The following is a 7,797-nucleotide window of genomic DNA, read 5'->3' on the forward strand; positions in this document are numbered from 1 at the left end:
CACAATACACCCCATGGTTCTGATGCATGCTAAAGTGTGAGCATCAATGGTGTGTATTTAAACCTCAGCTCTGCTGCTACCTCATTTCATGGCCTTGGAAAGTAACCTTTCTGAGCATTGGTTTTTTCTCCACTTTTTCTGTTTTTTTTTTTTTTTTTTTTCCTTCTCTGTACTCAACTGTTTAAAGACAGAAAGGCAGGACTTGCTGGTGAAACTGATGTCAAATTGGGAAGTGATCTGCCAATCTCTGCTTTACAGATGCCCCAGTACTCACAAGTGATTCTCTTGGCTGTCTTTGCATTTGGGGTTCATTGTGTGGGTACTCTGAACTGACTTTTCCCAGTAAACCTGTGAAAAGAGAGGCTAGGATCAAAACTGAGGATCCTCTGGACTCAGAATGTAAAATGCTTTAGGATCTTTTATGTTCATCTATGGATATATACTATAATTCCAGAACTGCAGGAAAAACTTCCCCTTGCCATTCTGTTATGTTTGCAAAATGTATATAATTATACACTGTACTCTCTGTTTCACAAAATTATTGTGACTGTCAAAAGAGGAAATGATTATGAAGGTACTTTGAAAACTGTAGAGTACTATGCAAATACTAGTTTTTGTTGTTATCTAAAACTCCTGAGAAATGTTTCTGTTCCTCTTTCTCCATCCTTTGTAATTCCAGTCTCAACAGAGAAAATGAAGGCTCTTTGCTTCTCTGTAACTATTTAGTTGTCAGACACATCCCTCTCTTATCTGTTGTATGGAGTTCTGGTAGTCAGGCCTCTTTTGGTTCTGAATAACAGAAACCCATCACAAAGTCATTTAAGCCAGAAATGGGATTCATGAGGAGATAACCAGGGTATCCCACAGAAACAAAAGAAGGGCTATAAGGTACCAGGGCCTCAGGGATAGGAATGAGAGAGTGGACCCTGCTAAGGCTTTTTTTTTTTTTTTTTCTCTTGCTGTGGCTCTCATTCCTATCAGTCCTGACTTCGTCTGGCTTGTTTTCTCCACTTCAGCCAGGTTGTCACCACATGACAAAAAACATGGCCACAAGTACCTACAACTTTGCGACTCCTTAGAAAAAAAGATAGCATCTTCCTCCCACTGTCCCCAGATTAATCCCAGGAAAGGACTGTGATTGGACCAGGAGGATGGGGTCATGTGACCATCCCTGAATGAGGAGTAGAGAGTAGCTCATGTGGTACACATTATGTGACCAGAAGAAGGGTAATGGGGAATCTTGTTAGGAAAACCAAAACTAACTAACTAATTAACTAAGACCTCCATAGGAATCATCTGGCTATTCAGATGTAAGGTCTGAGAGGATGCTTGAGTTGTATACCTTTGCCACTTCTAATGGCTCATATGAGGACAGAAGAGGATTCACAATGCTCACATGTAAGAATATTATAAAATGTTTTTCTAAGCACAAAACTCAAGTCATAAATAAAGGGTTCATTTTTTTTTTTGAGTGAATCCAACAAGTAATTAGTTTATCATTTGTTAATGAACAAGATCTAGATAAGAAATAAAAGCCACACCATTGAGATTGAAAGGAGTGGGTGATGTGCCTGCCCTCAAAGATCTCACCATCCAGGGAGCTAAGCCACCCAGCACATTGGTGATGTACTCTGTGCTCTCTCGGGGCAGTTTTTGCCAAGAAAAGACAAAAGGATAGCTTATGGTTTCACGTGGGTATTGTATAGCTGCACAGCTTCTCTCTGAAATGCAGACTACAAATAGTCAAATCATGTCTATGCTTCTGAAAATACTTTATGTTTTTACTTTATTCCTTAGATCAAAAACACCTAAAATTTCTTCCAAATTATCTATAACAAGAGACTACAGCTTCTTAAAACGATACACACATGGGCCAGTGTAGTATAAATTAATGGCTGAGAGATGCAGGGTTTGAAAAGTCAAGTACTCCCTAAGAGCCATGGTAGCAACAACTTATGAATTTATATGTTGTTACAGATTAAAGTAATTACTTAGACTGGCTCAGGGAACCCAAACATAATCCCCACTCTTAAAACAAGTTATAGATTGCAATTTCATCTTGAAAGCTCTGGTTAGACCAGTACATCTTATCAATAATTTTGAAAACTATATTTCCACTGAGAAATTATAAAAGAAATAACTGCCATTCAATTTCTTTATGCTTTGCATTCTTTCAGAGTCGGCAAACATAAAAAAGTCAGCAGGTGGAGCTCCTATTCCCTCGGCAGGCCTGATAGAAGTCCTTCTCTTGAAAGAACTTTCAATTACAGCCTCTCTCTGGCAGCCAGTTCTAGGCTCCCTACAGACAGTATCAGAATAATACATGAAAATGCAAGACTGTGAAACATTACAGTGCGCTGTCATAGGTCAGGAAAGAGAAGAGGGAAAGAAGAGACAGAAACCTTCTATTTTGTTAATTTTTTTTGCTATCTCCCCCGTTTTACATTTCTTTTCAATTAACAAAGAAGGTGCCATCCTTCAAGAGTGAGACGTGGCAGGATATACTAATTCGTTTGTTCCCTGGTATACTTTACACCAGTTCTCTCTCCTGCTTGTGTTCTGTCACCCTTTCACAATGTGGCACTTCTTTACAACTGAGTTCAGCATTCGATCAGAAATAATAGCCAGCAGGAGAATGAAAACAATATGGAACCACAAAATGCCTTGGACTCTCCTTCTAAACAATTTTTTTCTTGGTTCTCCTGGCAAGTAAATTCACAAAAAAAATTTAAGTATCTCTCTGCTGGCCACTAAGTCTGATAAGTTCTCTAAATTTCTCATAAGGGTGTGTGATTGTCATTTTGCAGCCGGTGATTACAATAAAAATTTCCTTTAATTCACTACATTCGATATGCACCTAATTCCTTTAGTGCGAAACCTACTTAATGTCTTGTTCAATTTGCCATTTTTAAAGGAGAATGAGAAACTGGGTGATCAAATACATTTCCTATAAGGACCTGGCACGTGGTATCATGTGATAGCAGACGGTATGTGAAAGCCTTTGTGGGAAATCTGGCCTCTGTTAAGTAGGCTGTGAATGTGCAAGGTTGCGCGTGTCTCCTCAGAGTGTCATTCAGTCACCCTAGCATCTGTAGGAGAATAAACAGCATCTATCCACTTTCATAACGAAATCTAATGTGAACAACCTCAGGAAAGTCATGGAGCTGCAGGTACACACGGCCTGTGGCAGTATGGTCAAAGGCACAGAACAGAGCTAATAGAATTCACTCCACAGGGGCACTGGGCTTGGACAGGCCATGGACATGTGCATTTATCAGACTCTGAAATAGGAAACCACAAACAACTGAAATCTCTGAGGGCCACAAGTGAAAAAGCAGAAAGAACACAAGGTTCCAGGTGTGGTGTTAAAATTTCTCTTTGTCTATCCTGGCCATGTCAGGGAGAAAAAGGAAAGAGTGCTGAGCCCATCCGAAGTATCCTCTCTCCTGAGGGCTTCCAACCCTTTGCACATTCTGAGAATTTTGTGGTGCTCTCTTGATCACACTGAAGAGGAGCTAAATTTGCTCTGCAATACACATCCAAGGCAGCATGCTAATGAGAATTATTATTAAGCAATGTAGAGTTGGCACCAGTCTCCCGCAATCTGCTCAGAGGCAGAATCAGGAAGGGCAGAGGCAGAGAGTCAGAAAAGCAGCTTTACTGAATGCTCTTCTGGACCTGATTAGTTTTGGTCACTTTCAACACAAAGCAAAGCCAAGTATGATCGTAAGCTTTCACAAGCATGCCACCGTTTTTCCACTGTAATGTATCTGACCTTGCCTTAAAGAGTCTTTTAGATTTTACTGTTGCTTTGAAAACATTCTTTCCTTCAAGAACTGCAAAAGCAAGAGTTTTGGTAAATTTAATAATCAAAGTACCAGAAAGACCCATTTGCTGTGCATTTTGGGATTTCTTTTGTTTAATACCCCCATCTCACTCTCAGAATAGGAATTATGTCTCAGATCCTTTCCTGGTATAATTTTTAGAGTATGCTGTGATATATTGTTCAGATGGAAGAGACTGGACTACCAGTCAGTGTCAAACAGAGGATTCCAAAATTAGCTATTATGAACGAATCTCCAAAGAGTTAGACCAAACCCCCTTTGTGAAAATGGAGCATGAAACAAATGGCTTGGAAATAAAATCACAAGACCAAAATAAAAGATCATTTTCACATTTACATTAGATTTATTAAAGGCATTTTATCAGATAGCCTTTTATTGGAACATATTGATGTGAGGTGATTATAAAGTGAAGAGGCAGCAGTCATCTCTACTTCTCTCTCCCTGCGTACTAGACCCGCAGGCCCACATGGCCAATGACCATTTGGATGTACCTTAGGCACCTCAGTAGAGCAAGTTCTAAATTGTTTTCACTATCTCTGCAGCTGCCACCAAGATTGTTTATTTTTCCTTTTTCTGGATTCTTTATCAGATAAGTGCTTTTGAAGTCAGCCTTGGCTTCTCAGTTTCCCTAAATTTCCGGGTTTTGGGAATGACCAGATCCTTTTGCATATTTCCTCCTCTCCATCCCCACTGAAACTGCCTTTGCTTAGGGGCTTTTCCTCATTTCTGGTCTAGATCATATTAATGGCCTCTTGGTTAATACAATTAACTATCCCTCACGCTGTCATCAAGTGATCTTTCAAGACCACAGTCCTGATGACATTACTTCTTTTTTTGAAGCTAGCTAGTGGCACCCCATTACCCCATATCTTAGCATGACATCAAGCCTCTCTGTGATCTGGAACCACGCTGTCCTGACTCATTTCTAGCCATATCCCAGTGTGCACTTCACACTCAAGCCATACTGAGGGGCTTGCCTTTCTACAAAGAGGTCATACTCACAAAATTTGGCTTTTTCTTGTATCTGTGTCTGTGTTCCAGTTGCTTCCTTTGTCCTGGCTACTTGTTCCTCCTTTTGTCAGCCTGCCACCTTCATTTTTCGAAAATTCACTCAAGCTTCATTTCCTCTACAAGCTTTTTTTCAAGGCCTTGAGGCCTTCCTGACCCCAGCTATCCCCTTCTTTCCATCTCTGTCTCTCTAAATATATACATATATGCACAATGTATACGTACGTATATGTTTTATATGATATATAATGTGTTATATAAATCCTTACACTATATATACATGCACATATATATATGTATATATCCTTTTTCACTCTATTGATAATTTATTAAAATATTGTTCTATACCTTGCTTTTCTCCCTTTCTCTTAATAATAATTTATGTTAGAATTGGATCTATATCAGTATACTTGGATCTATCTCATTTATTTTTTTTTAAGATCTCCTCAGAAAGCCTCTCCTGAACCCCAAGACAGGGCTATGGGGGCCCCTCTGTGTAAGCAGTGATGCTCACCATGATATATTGTAATCTTCTGTTGTATAGGTTTTCATTATCTTCAGCTGGAAACAATAGAAACCCAAAGTAACTTAAAGAAGGAAGTTTTTTGTTTGTTTGTTTGTTTTTGTTTGTTTTTACTCTAAAGTCTGGAAGAAGGCAGGTCAGGGCTAGTATGGAGCCTCTTCTCTTTATGTCCTCAGGGAAATGGCTTCTATCTTGTTGCTCTACCATGTGGGACCTTTTTGCCCAAGGGCACCTTTGTTCAAGATGGCCCCTCCAGCTCCAGCCATACATCTATACTCTGGTCAGCTCTCATTTCTTTTAATGACTACATAATATTCTGCTGAATAACTGGGTCATAATTTGCTTAACAAATACCCTACCAATGGATATTTAATATTATGCCTTTATTTTGAGACCATCTTTTGAGAAGCCAATTTTTTTTTTTTTTTTTTTGCAAGCCTAGGTAATCTTTCAATGTCCAGGCAGATTTCACATTAAACATCAAAATAATGCACATGAAAATCTGATCCATGTTAATGATATTAATAACAATAATAATAGTTATCAATACTGAACACATTATATACATGAATTATTTCATTTAACATTACAATTCTCTGAGTTAGTATTATTATTCTCATTTTACATGTGAAGAAATAGGGTTGGGGAGGTTAGAATTTGATTCTAATTGCTTAAACACTCTTTACTTAATATTCTTCATTACAATAACTCACTTTTTACTTAAAAATTACTGTAGAAAAAACTTTGTATCATTTCTACAAGTAAAAATTCAGAGCTGCTTGCCATAAATGCAAGGTAAGAGTTAAAATATATATAAAACTATTCAAATTTAAAATTTTCAAAGGTACCACTTAAAACTACCTTATGTATATAAGATATGTATAGCACACTTATAAAACATTGAATCACAGGATAAAATCAACATTGAAACTCAAAATTCTAATTATTTCTTAGTAATGTGCTCTATCTAAAGCCAAATATCGCTTAAATATAACATTAGAATACGTACTTATTAGCTATACTATTAACACACTGAGTAAACACATTTTTATTTTACCAACTTAAGGGTCAAATAAATGAATGTAATATAGCAAATAACATCTATTTCATTCTTGTCTTTGGCTTGCCAATCCATTACATCTGCAAGTGAAGTTATCAAGGCTTCTCAGGCTTCTTTTCTTGTGCTGTAAAGAACTTCAGAGTATGTTGTATGGGGAAGAATCAGGAATAAAGCAGAAATAGGAAGGAATAGTTAACAGAGAGAAAACCCCAAATATAAGAGCCTGGAAGGTATAGGAAGAAGGTATTCTGGGCTTCATAATCATACCTTTAATGATTTGATTCTATACTGGGCTTTGGAAGAGCAAACCACAGGCAAACACAATCCAATATGCTACACTTTGTGGTAGTGTTTTTCATAGTAATTACCCTGGGCACCCTCTGAAAATTTTGATTCCTGAGCCCAACACCAGACTTTCTGAATCAGAAACGTGAATAACAACAATAATAGTTATGGATAATGGATATATTCCATAAATCAGCCTTCAGAAAAACTCCCTAAAAAACTATCTGTGCACACTCAAGTTTGTCTATAATTTTCAGATAGAATCCACTTTAAGAATATCTGATATTAGAAAATACATTTGGTTTGTAAACAGATAACATAGAGTGTGATTATTTTTAAATTATTTTTATTACGTTTAAGTGATATTCTTTTTTATGTGCTTCTGAGTTACCAATCAAAATGAATAGACATTAGAAATATTAGGAAACTTTATAAATTTAGTGATCATGATTTGAGAAACAATTGAACAACATTTATTAATTACCTACTACTATGTGATATATTAGGCACTGCACTAAACGGATTTACAAATGTGAGAACTGTTTGCAGAAAGATAAGTTTATGAATGACTTGAAAATATGATTTGGCACAGTGATGGTTTCCCGCAACTTCCATTCTCCTAATTTTTCTTGTAAACAGAACCCTTTATTTTTAGGTGAGATGTAGTATTACCTTTCCTAGTGTCTTTTGCACCTAATATAATGATATGTCTAAATTCAGGCTAGTAGGATGTGAGCGAAAGCGGTGTGCTCAATTTCTAGAAGAGAGCATTCCCCCGTCTCTCCTTTTGTCTTTCCTGATATTCTGCAGACAGGCTCGATGGCTACAGACATCTTGATTCTCAAGGCAGCCTTGGGAATATGGGTTGTGCCGAACAGAGCAACAAAAAAGAAGGACTTAGGTTGCTCTCACTGTAGAGCACATACCAGCCCTGAATCACTTCTATATTTATAAATCAGACTAAAAAGGACTTTGAATGTGCTAAAGTCACTATCTGGGGGCGGGGGGCTTTCTGTCACTTGCAGCCAAACCAAAGCTTAACTATTAAAGATAATTGTTCTTGAATTTGGAAGCAA

The sequence above is a fragment of the Pteropus vampyrus genome, unplaced genomic scaffold (assembly GCF_000151845.1).
Source record: "Pteropus vampyrus isolate Shadow unplaced genomic scaffold, Pvam_2.0 Scaffold301, whole genome shotgun sequence".
Lineage (NCBI taxonomy): Eukaryota > Metazoa > Chordata > Mammalia > Chiroptera > Pteropodidae > Pteropus > Pteropus vampyrus.